We start from the raw sequence: 12124 nt of genomic DNA, 5'->3' as shown, positions 1-12124 counted from the left end.
CATCTTCGGTGGTTCTTCAGCTCCACAGAGGAGCACACTTACCACCAGCGTTCGCTCTGGGCGCCGGGAGTGACGTCAGCAGCGTGATCACATGACCTGATCACGCTGCTGACGTCGCTCTGACCCGGCAGTCAGAGCTTCAATTGTACTGGCGTCTATAGACGCCAAGTACAATTGCTGCCTGGGAGTCGGCGCGGCCTCCTTCTCTGCGTCGGCTGTCAGCTTGACAGCCGACACAGAGAACCGCCGACTCCCAGGACTGGTAGCGGCAGAACGCAGCCGCCGGGGGGGGAGGGAGGGAGATACTGGCATACTGCGGACCGCTGCATTAGGCGGCCGGGCGGCTCGACTGCGCCCCCCTGCTGCCTGCCCCCCCTGGATACGCCACTGCCCTGGGCCCCCAAAAAACCTTGGGCCCGGGGCGACCGCCCCATCCGCCCCTATTAAGATCCGCCATTGCTGCAGGTCACTGTACACCTACGGCCTACTGAATGCAGGAAGCATGCATAGAACGTCGGAGTTTTGGCGCAGATGAAATGGGTGACTATATAGTATATATATTTATTTCTTTATTGTATAAGGCACTGGCTATAAAACAAACCAATCTATGAGATTCTGTGAAATGAGATTCTGTGGATCAGATGGGCTAGCCTTGCGAACTTATGATTGAGTTGTCAGTTTACTTGCTGTATACTAGAAACACCCATCAAGACCTGACATATACCAGGAACACACCAGAAGACCTGTTGTACACTGGGAACACACAAGATCTGCTATATACCAGTAACACCCCACAAGACCTGCTATATACCGGGTACACCCCACAACACCCCACAACACCGACAACACAGAACAAGACCTGCTTTATACCAGGAATACCCTACTAGACTTGCTGTGTACCAGAACACTCCATAAGACCTGCCATACACCAGGAACATCCCACAAGACCTACCATACCGGGAGCACCTCATAAGATCTGATATACCCCGAGAACACCCCACCAGACCTGCTATATACCAGTTACATCCCACAAGGCCTACCATACACCAATAACACCACTCAAGGCCTTCTGTATACTGGGAACACCCCAGAAGACCTGCTGTATACCGGGAAAACCTCACAAATATGCTGTATACAGGTAACACCCCATAAGACCTGCCATACACTGGGAACAACCCAGAAGACCTGCTACATACTGGGAACACCACACAAAAATTCTGTACACCCCATAAGATCTGCCATATACCATGAAAAACCCCACAAGACCTGCTGTATACCGGGAATTTCCCATAAGACCTGTCGTATACTGGGAATACTCTACAAGGCCTGCTGCACATCAGGAACACCCTACAAGATCTGCTGTATACTGGGAACACCCAATAGGACCTGCGATATACCAGGAACACCCCTCAAGACCTAGCATATGCCAGAAAGAAGCCACAAGACATGCCGTATACCAGGAAGAAGCCACAAGTCCTGTTGCACATCGGAAACGTCACAGAAGATCTGCTGTATTACAGGAACATCCCACAAGACGTACTGTATACCGGGAACACAGCAAAAGACCTGCTATATGCCAATTACACCCCATGAGACCTGCCATATGCCAGTAGCGCCACACAAGACCTGCCGTATGCTAGGAACAAACCATAATAACTGCTGTTTTTGAGGTATTTTTGCACAATCATCTAGTCACCACAACTTGGCCCTTATCACTGTCACTATGATCATTTTACTTGCTGGTCGTTCACTATGACAGGCACCTTTGTCACAAGACAATTAAAGTAACGTAGCCTTAGTCTTGCAATGTTGTGGGAAATTAATCCTGTTTTCTTTGGGCAGCAGACAGTGTATTTATACGTGTAGTCATTTCAAGACAATACCAAATCAATTCTGCATTGTCCAATGTCAGACTAACTCCCCTATTAAATAAAATTAGGGGTGACCTAACCCCTCACATAGGAGCCATGCTGGAAATGCTTAGTAATATGCATTAGCCACTTAGCCCATCCTTCAAGCCTCTGTGGGATTGTAGGGGTCCGATCTCCTGCCTATGACATCATGCTGTCATCCCTCGAGCTCCTGTGATAGATATTGCCTGTGACAAGGCCCCACCAATAACAAGTCTTTCCTGACCTGTTCCCAGATGGCCGCCAGCCTTTACATTTCCCCTGCGACCCCTGGCCAATGTGGCTGAAATTTTGCAATTATCGGCAATTCCATCCCCTTGTTTTTCCACGACTGACTTATGCAAATCTCGAAGTGGGATAACATTTACCTGCATTTACTCTTAGGTGAATTTATGCATAGGAGCGTCCGAGACGGTCAGCTTTTCGCCATCCAGAAAAATAATATTAGCTTTCCTCCTAATATTTTAACCTCCATGTAACCAGTTCTACCACCATGACCCACATTTTGCGCAGGCATTTGTCGGGTATTTCCATGCTTGTTTATTCCCACTCATTCCCACCCCCCATTGCTTCCTCTAATCTATGTTGTATGATTGTTGGTAGCTTTCAATGGACTTTGCTGATCCTTGTAGGCAGTGGTGTATCAAGGTTCCTATGGGCCTGGTGTAAAATTTGGATCTGGGCTTACAACCAGCATGTTGGTCCGATGTATTGGCCCTTATAGCATTCTAGAGACTATAAAAACATAAGCGTTCATCACCACCACATTAAAAAAAAGACTACAGGTAATGTATAAATCTCACAGAAAACACGGCAATAAGATCATTTTCTAAATATTTCTGAATAGAAGTCAAACATTTACCATATAATAAATATCACCATAATGTTACTGAAGGAGTTCTCTATACTTAAATTATTATACCAATAATAAACCACATAAAGGTTATAAATACTGCAACACCATGAGTATATATTACTACCATATGGTGTGTGAGCATAACCACCATTTTATTATTGGACACATTGCTCTATATCAAGACCAATATACCAATAATACCACATACAAGGGATTAATAATGTCACACTGTGACCAGAACACATATTGCCAGTACATAGTAACAGAATAATGTCACATACAAAGGAGAAAAACCGCCACTCCATTACTGGGCCTTATATTACCACCACATAGTGACCAAATAAATCTACTATACTTATTATTAAAAACCACAGTACTAACAGTAATATTGTCACATTATACACAGGATCTCTCTAGATTTTATATAGGGAAGGCGGACTTCCTTTCACTAAGCATGTGACTCATGAAGGTAATTACTTGCACCAGAAATTTTTAGGGGCTTCATAGAAAAAGGGGTGAATACATATGCACATGTAAGTTTTTAGTTATTTGAGCCCATAAATTTAATTTATGCCTATATTTTTCTCACTTCACTTCACCAACTTAAACTGCTTTGTTCTGATGCATCACAACCAATCGAATTACAGAAATATTGGACACAGGTTGTAATGTAACAAAATAGGTAAAAAACCAAGCCACTGTAAAATGATGCGTTTCATATTGAAGGTTCATCAGGATGCCTGATGCTTAATTGAGGAACAGATGAGATGTCCAGCATAGTGTGCCCGGTGAGGCTAGTCTGCGTCAAATATCCCACATCCACACACAGATAATTGGTTCATGCCTTCTTTAGTGTGATGTTAATTAGATACATAGACCTATATTGTCCCCAAAAGTGCTAGTGCCCATGTGTGTTCGATGGTCTGTTCCTGCACCGCCATGTCATGGCATTAGAGGTGAAACGCTAGGAGAGTCACAGATGATGCGTGGTCCCAGATGGTGCCAGAGTGCACCAAGTTACCAGGCTTTTGTGTTATACTCTGCTGGATATTTTAGTCATTTGCTCTTTTTGTTATATGGCTGTGTGTTTTTAATGCATATAAGGGTTCTTTATGATTTTCTCCCAAAGTAACAATCAGCCGTCATTTAACAGCTGAGATCGGCAGTGGAAATGCAGCCTCATTCTCTTTTCCTATGTCGTATGTTCTCCTCTCTCTCTCTCCCTCTTCCTTTATCTCTGCCCTACTCTTTCTCTCTCTACTTCTTTCTTTTTCTCTCCCTCTCTCTCCATACACACACACATATATATATATATATATATATATGTATACTTCTAATATGGAAATATTAATTTTCAGAAGGCAATGTTGCCCCATAGTGAAGGGTGCTCTGCTTACTAAATCCAGCAAATTAAAGTTGGCGTCTAGCTCAGTTGCGAGCCGCTACTGGTAAATATTATGTTATGGGCGCAGTGTGACATATCCAGTTTGGGCAATAGTTAATAGCCGCATCTGCCACTATGCATCAGTTGCGAGGTCCCTTGGTTCGTAAAAGGTCCCTTTTGGGTTTCAGCTGTCACACATAGCTGCCATGGAGGGCTTCAGATTAGCCAGAAATCCAAACAGACAAAGTATTTATGAGAAAGGAAAAAAAAAAACAACAATTTTTCACACCTGCCCTTATTAGAAGCAGCAGGTAGTCAGGCCCTGTAGCCATAACAGGGTTCAAAGGGTTAAAAGAAAAGAAAATAATCTACTAATGTGTTCCATGTGGTGCAAGGATGCAACCTCTCCGCCCTGTGTCCCTCATCCAACGCTCATTACTCCGTGTGCGATGACGAAAGCATTAGAAATTAATACAAACCTGTTAACGAGTGATTTTATGTGATAACACGTGCCTATTTGTACAGGTGGGGGGACATGCAGGTTATAGGGGCTTGTACGGGCAAATAAAAAATTCATTACGGCTATAAAAAAATGCAAAACATTTCAAAAATTGGAAGAGGTACAATATAAACTGCTGGAGGAATTATAATGGAAAAAAGGGGGTTCTGCATTATCAGATTGTTATTATTGTAAATGGTTAGTTAGCCGTGGCATGGAGCCATAATAGGACGCCCATCAGAATTTAGGGGCTCGTAATGCATATCTGATTCTTAGGGAATATATGGGAATAGTTATGAGAAATGTGACACAGTGGTTGATACCTTTTAATGGCTAACTGAAAAGATGGTAACAAAAACAAAATGCAAGCTTTTGAGACTACTCAGCCAAGATTCTTCATCATGCATAGAATAATAAAAAATCTGAAGAAATGTGCCGAAATTCAAATTCAGAAGTTCACTTGAATTTGGACAGGAAATTTGATTTCTATAGATATGTTATGAGATTTCTCCAGACCCCAGGACATAATAAATTTAGGTAAAACAAAGTAAAAAAATATTCAACCCACCCAGCCCTTACCTGTTCCAACACGTAGCCTTGCTCTGGTCAGGTGGTCTTCTTCGGGCTGATCACCAGTACAGTCTTCACTGGACCATCTGTTTCATCTTCCAGCACTTGGCATTTCGAGGTCTCCTGTGAAGACAAAGCCACGACATTATGACGCATGTCATGATGTTGTTTGGCATCCCTCGAGACCTAGCAAGTGCAGGAGTCCACAAAGATACTGGATTACTGGATGAAAAATGGTCGAGTGAAGATCTCACTGGTAACCATTCAGAATTAATCGACAGGACCAGAACAAAGCACGACATGTGAGGGCCAGGTAAGTTTTAATTTTTTTCTTTAACTTCTCCCTGATCCCTTTGAAAACAGGAAAATGGCAGTTGAGAATCGAATCACATAAAAATTAAGATTCTGAGAAAATAAACACTTTGTGAAGTTTAAGGCAAATTTGATTTGCCTCAAAATGAGACACTCAACTCTAGGAAAACAGTGGTGTTTACTTGAAGCATAAGCTCTGGGTCCTTGTGTGAAATCTCCAACAAGGTCCCCAGCTCTCATAGGCCTTTAATAGTATTGGTCTTCTCATATGGGCCAAAGTGACCTTTTGGCTCCACCTAATATCCTGGGCCCAGAGGTGACTGCAACTCCTGCACCCACTATAGGTAAGATAGATATATGCCATGGATACGAAATTATAAATCTCCTGTGGTCTTTGATGTCCATTTTGTGTCTGTAGAACTGTAGAAAGCATCGCCCGCAATATTCATTTTCATTTCTCCGTACAGGATCTCACAGTCCAGTTCTCGCCGACTGATTGAGGATCCTAAAAAGAAGAAGCGTATAAAAGCAAGGTCTACAATAGGCTTCTCTGGAACTTAGAGACCTTGTTCACATCCAAAATTAGACTTCAGTTCTGCACGTATCATACAGAAATAGTCCATTTTCTTAATTGTTTCTGTTTTTATTTGTTTTCTATTGTTTTTGTTTTATATTTTACACCTCATCATGTAATATCAGAGTCAGTCGTGTATTTTCTGCTTTGTGCAGAACTAGTCTGTCAGGTACACAGGTGGTGTAATAATAAGGTGCTGGAAATTGCAGGAAAGAGAGGATCTGTCATCGCGGAGGTGAGCAGAAAACCTATTGCATTTATACATAATCCTCTAAAAAGGTTTAATTTTCACAGAAGTCCAAGGGAAGATTGAGTTTCAGCTTCGCTGCATTGCCTGAGGATGCCTGAGGTCTGGTTTCACAGGATCGGCATTGTGGGAGGGAGCAAGGTCAGACGCAGCCAAACTCTTTCGTAACCTCTTAAAGTTCTGGGATGAATTATATTAATAAGAGCTCGGTGGCGATGAATATGGGATTCTACAAGCCAAGGAAATTTCTAGCTCCCGATGATTATTTCTGTGGTTGTGATGTCAGCACGGTGCCATTTGTAAAACTACAGCAACACAGATGACCTTTTGGTTTCAAACCTGTCAAACCATTTTACACCTACTATGGGCTATGGGGTCAGGGCGACATTTCAATTTCCACTAGAAAAAATATATATATGTGGATTTATAAAGGTAATATGAGAATGAATATTCTTCTTGATGCCGGATCTACTGAGTGACTTGTGTTGCATGATCCCCTGTCGCTGACTTGCACCACACAAGAAGAACCCAAATACACATAATTTACAAAAATACTAGGTGAGTAAATTTAAAGGGATAAGTAATAACTTGTTAAACACTGGGAATCCGACCACTGGGATTGGCAGATTGAGACACTTTTTACCTGTCCTGGACGGTGACAAGCACTCGCTCAGCATGGAGTGCAGAGATCCTTGCGCAATGCTCAGCAGGACCTTCGTGACGTTCGGGTCACGTGACTCGCGCAGTCACGTGGTGTCCCCAGAAGAAGTACGGATCGCAGTAGGAACCTAAGGGTTTAAATAATGAAGTTGAACTGTTTGCATTTTATTAAATCACGCAATACGAGCCATGGGTATTTAAAGCCATCTGATACAGGTGGAACAAACCCTGATGAAGGAATCCGCTGAAATTCCAAAATGCGTTGGTTTTTTGGCTCTTACTGCGATCTGTACTTTCTTGTGTGATTTTCCCAATATAAATCTGGTCTTGTTGGGAGTGACCAGTATATGGAGGGCATTGGGAGATATTTTTTGTACATTAAAAGTCTTTTTGATTGTTCCCTGTATGGAGCAGACCTTGTTGGGTATTCTGAGTATACAGCAGGTCTTGCGGGATGTTCTTAGTATACAGAAGGTCTTGTGGGGTGTTCTCAGTTTACAGCAGGTCTTGTGGGGTTTTTTTGGCATATGGCAGGTCTCGTGGGATTTTCCCAATAGATGGCAGGTCTTTTAGTTGTTGCCATTGGATGGCATATCTTTTGTGGTGTTTCCAATATTTTAGAGGTTAGTACTTACCAAAACCTGGTCCAATGTTGGACAATTGGTGAACTGACAAAAAGGTCATGGGCTCCCAAAGCTCATCATTGCAAGTGGGAGATGAAGGCTAGCTCATCTGGTCTAATCTCACTGAAGGGTTTCTGCTGGACATCTGCCAAGATCGTGTGGAAGATCTACACAAATTTAGGCAGGTGGTTTTAAAAGGACGGGATTACAGGGGGCAACTAGAACTTTATTGCTAGAGGGTCATCATAGATCTGAAACCAGATCTAGTAATCCAAATTGCTCAAATCTACATTTTCACTTTTGGATTTTCTAATAAATTTTAAATATAATTTGGCATACTTTCAGTATATAAAAAAACAGATTTGTCAAGTGACATCTATGTGCCAGATACTGTACAGTGGACATCTGAATATATTTAATGTAACTACCCCCCCTTTTCAAGGACCAGATGAATATATTCTGCTGTATCGAGAAGGTGTAGGCAGCTACCCACTTGGAAGGCAGACAAGGGACAAGGCGGACCCAGCTTGGCTGTTTAGCACTACTTGATTTTCTTGGCTTAAGAGCATTATTTTATGCTTCCCCTCTTAATGGGCCGAGTCCCAAGACAGACTCAGGTGGGGCAACCTCAGGCTCCTGCCTGTCCCAAGGGATACCTCATTTCATGCGTAAGAAATAAAAATATAGAAACTAAACAAACCTTTCCAAAATGAACCCTGCCCATGGTACACACACAGTCACACATAGATCTCCACGAGAGGTGGTGCATGGGCACTAATAAAACCAATTGCTTCAGGTTAAAAAAGTCAATCTTGATTGACTAGAAACAATCTACAAATGTTTTTAAAAACTTACAAAATAGTCAAGAAAATAGTAAAAAGCAAATGACACAAAATAAACAAAAACAATAAGAAAATAAATTAAATAAAATAACAAAGCTACAAAAATAAGTAAAAAAAATACAATTATATTAAAAATAATATATATAAATTTGGGAAAGTATCTATTTCATAATATGTTTAGGCAAATATTTTGTTTTCATGAGAGCTATTTATCGTAACTTTTATTTTGTCAACCCTGACAATTAGTCCCTTACTTATGATATAGTTCATAAAAGTAAAAGCTATTCTATAAGTTGGATGTGGGGTAATATACACATTACAGTGTGCACTATTAATCTGCTTTGATTAAGAAGGACCTGTGCACCACCACCTGGTGGTTACTGGTGTAGGACAGGTATTAGACTATATCACCGCATTAGTGATCAAAATTTGGGTGATTCTTGATACCTTTCAAACTGGGGTTAAAATGAAAATACAGAAAAAAAAGGAAATATTATTTTATATACCTTTTAAAGATTTTTACTTAGCACAGACTTCTATAAATGGTGGCCGAAGAGCATCAGCTGGAGATGCAAGTTTGTCAGGATCACTACAAGTTTTACAGAGTATGATAGGGATTTTTCATGTTTTTTATCCTAAAATATAAGATAAAGTTGGATTTTTATATTTCATTCACCTGGTTAAGTGTTTACTGGGTACTTTTTGGGGCTCCTAAAAAAGAGCCACATATGCATGGCCATGTCTGACAGTGTCGTAGTGACTGTGCTGTTGATTTTCCATCATCGGCAGAGTAGGCTATGTGCACACATTGAATATTTGCAGCAAATTTTTCTGCAGCAGAAACCAGGGTGTCGACAAGAAAAACGTTGTGTAAAATACGTTCAGTTTTCTTGCATTTTTGCATACGCTCCCCCCCCATTAATGTGAATAAGTGAAAAATGGTGTAAAAACATTCAAGAATTGACACGCTGCACATCTGGTAAAAGCGCGTTGATGGTTCAAATCTGCAAGGAAAAAATATAAAGCGTGTGCATGGGATTCCAGAAACATCATTTACTTTAGTGGTACAATAAAATGCGGTGTGAACAAGCCCTGAGCAACGTTCCCGAGATGAGTTTTTGATGTTGCACCTACACCTATTACACTGGTCAACAGCATTTTTGGTGCCAAAGATATTTCATCGAATTTAGGGTATTTTTGGGGTGCTGATTCTGAATATGTCATCAGTTTTGCCAGATTGGCTCAAGTTTTTGAGATTTTTGGTATCTTATTTATAGCACTTGTTGGTAAATGCGACGCATCATCTCATTAATTTCTTTGGATTAGTACTTGAACTGAGCAGTTCTCAATATAGTTTTGTGTTAATTAGTGTTCTAAAAGTTTGTTCATAGCTTGATTTTTGCACTAACTTTATGTTGTTGTCTGTTTTCCAGTGAAAAGCATGAACTCATCATGAAGAAGTTGTCTTAACGATCCAGACTCATTCTGTTACATTTGTGGTGAATACACACTGCCAAAACATAGAAGAAACATAACAGACTTCGTAAAAAAAGTGTATTTTGCCTATTTTGGGGTTATGCTTGGGGACCAAGACAAGTTTTGGGCACCACACATAGTGTGCAAAGCATGTATCGAATTATTACGAAAATGGAGCAAAGGACAAAGAAAAAGCTTCAAATTTGGTGTTCCAATGGTGTGGAGAGAGCCAAAAAATCATCATGATGACTGTTATTTATGGTAAACACAGGTACAGGCACATCTTCACAATGAGGGACAGGCCTTCTTGCAGATTCCATGTTACTCCCATTTTCGTTTCTTATGCTTATTGAATCCTTGCACTTGCACTGCACAGAAATAACAGTCATCATGATGATTTTTTGGCTCTCTCCACACCATTGGAACACCAAATTTGAAGCTTTTTCTTTGTCCTTTGCTCCATTTTCGTAATAATTCGATACATGCTTTGCACACTATGTGTGGTGCCCAAAACTTGTCTTGGTCCCCAAGCATAACCCCAAAATAGGCAAAATACACTTTTTTTACGAAGTCTGTTATGTTTCTTCTATGTTTTGGCAGTGTATATTCACCACAAATGTAACAGAATGAGTCTGGATCGTTAAGACAACTTCTTCATGATGAGTTCATGCTTTTCACTGGAAAACAGACAACAACATAAAGTTAGTGCAAAAATCAAGCTATGAACAAACTTTTAGAACACTAATTAACACAAAACTATATTGAGAACTGCTCAGTTCAAGTACTAATCCAAAGAAATTAATGAGATGATGCGTCGCATTTACCAACAAGTGCTATAAATAAGATACCAAAAATCTCAAAAACTTGAGCCAATCTGGCAAAACTGATGACATATTCAGAATCAGCACCCCAAAAATACCCCAAATTCATTAAAATATTTTGGACACCAGAAAAAAAATTTTTTTTCGTTGACCTGTGTTATGTAAGTTAGGTCTGCTGTGTTTTTTTTTCATGGTGTTTTTCAGTGTTTTTTTTACATGCATTTTTGTAACGTTGTTTGACGCCTTTTTGGTATGTCATGATTTAACTAAATTTTCCTGGTATCTTGATCCTTTCTAGTATTTGGCTTTTGCAAAACTTTATTGATAGTCATGTGCAGATTATACGCGTTTTTAGTTTCCACGGCGGAAAATGCCCATGTGTTTTTCACCTGTGGATTTTATGCATCGAATGCAATTCTCTAGGGGAAAATTTGCACTTAAAATTTGGCGTATCCGCAAGGGAAAAGAAAATGCTGTAGGTTTTAAACACGCCGCAGGTCAGATTATGCTGCTTAAAAAATAGCACAGTGGGCAGGAGATTTCTATAAATCCCATCCACTTTGTTGGAATTGTAAGACGATGCATGTTTTTGCACGGCAAAACTAAGTAGTGTCAAAAACGTATCGAAAACTCAAAGTAGGAATTTAGAATCTAAATTTCATGTAGATGCTACAGGAAAAAAAAATATAGGCAGAATCTGAATGGATGTTTAGTGATGAGCGAGTATACTCGTTGCTTGGGTTTTCCCGAGCATGCTCGGGGGGGGTCTCCGAGTATTTTGGCGTGCTCGGAGATTTAGTTTTCGTTGTCTCATCTGCATGATTTGTGACTGCTGGTCAGGCTGAATACATGAGTGGAATTGCCTGTTTGTAAGGGAATTCCCACATGTATTCAGCCTGTCTACAAGTCGCAAATTATGCAGCTGAGGCGACGAAAAATAATTCTCCGAGCACGCCAAAATACTCGGAGGACACCCGAGCAACGATGCTACTCGCCCATCACTAATGTTGATGGGTGGTGCAGATTTGAAATCCTCATTATGTCAATTTATTTTGTGTATTTCCATTGCGGACTTCATTTCTCCTCAGGTGCAAAATCTGCTGCAAAATGCAAGTAGCGCTGATTTGGTCACAAATCCGTGACTATTTTATTCTTTTGCATTTTTTGACGTTGTTTAAAAAATACAATTTATAAAATGATTTAACGTCAAAATAATAATAATAATAATAATAATAATAATAAAATACCTACTGAAAAATAAATAGTAATCAAATAATCATGCTGTTAAATAAATATGAGCTGATGCTAATATTAGTAAACCAGGCTCAAAATGAGAAAAACTGTGCCATA

The sequence above is a fragment of the Dendrobates tinctorius genome, unplaced genomic scaffold, assembly GCF_039654945.1.
Source record: "Dendrobates tinctorius isolate UK_male_01 unplaced genomic scaffold, ASM3965494v1 ptg000014l, whole genome shotgun sequence".
Classification (NCBI taxonomy): Eukaryota; Metazoa; Chordata; class Amphibia; order Anura; family Dendrobatidae; genus Dendrobates; species Dendrobates tinctorius.
This window is presented reverse-complemented; position numbering follows the sequence as displayed.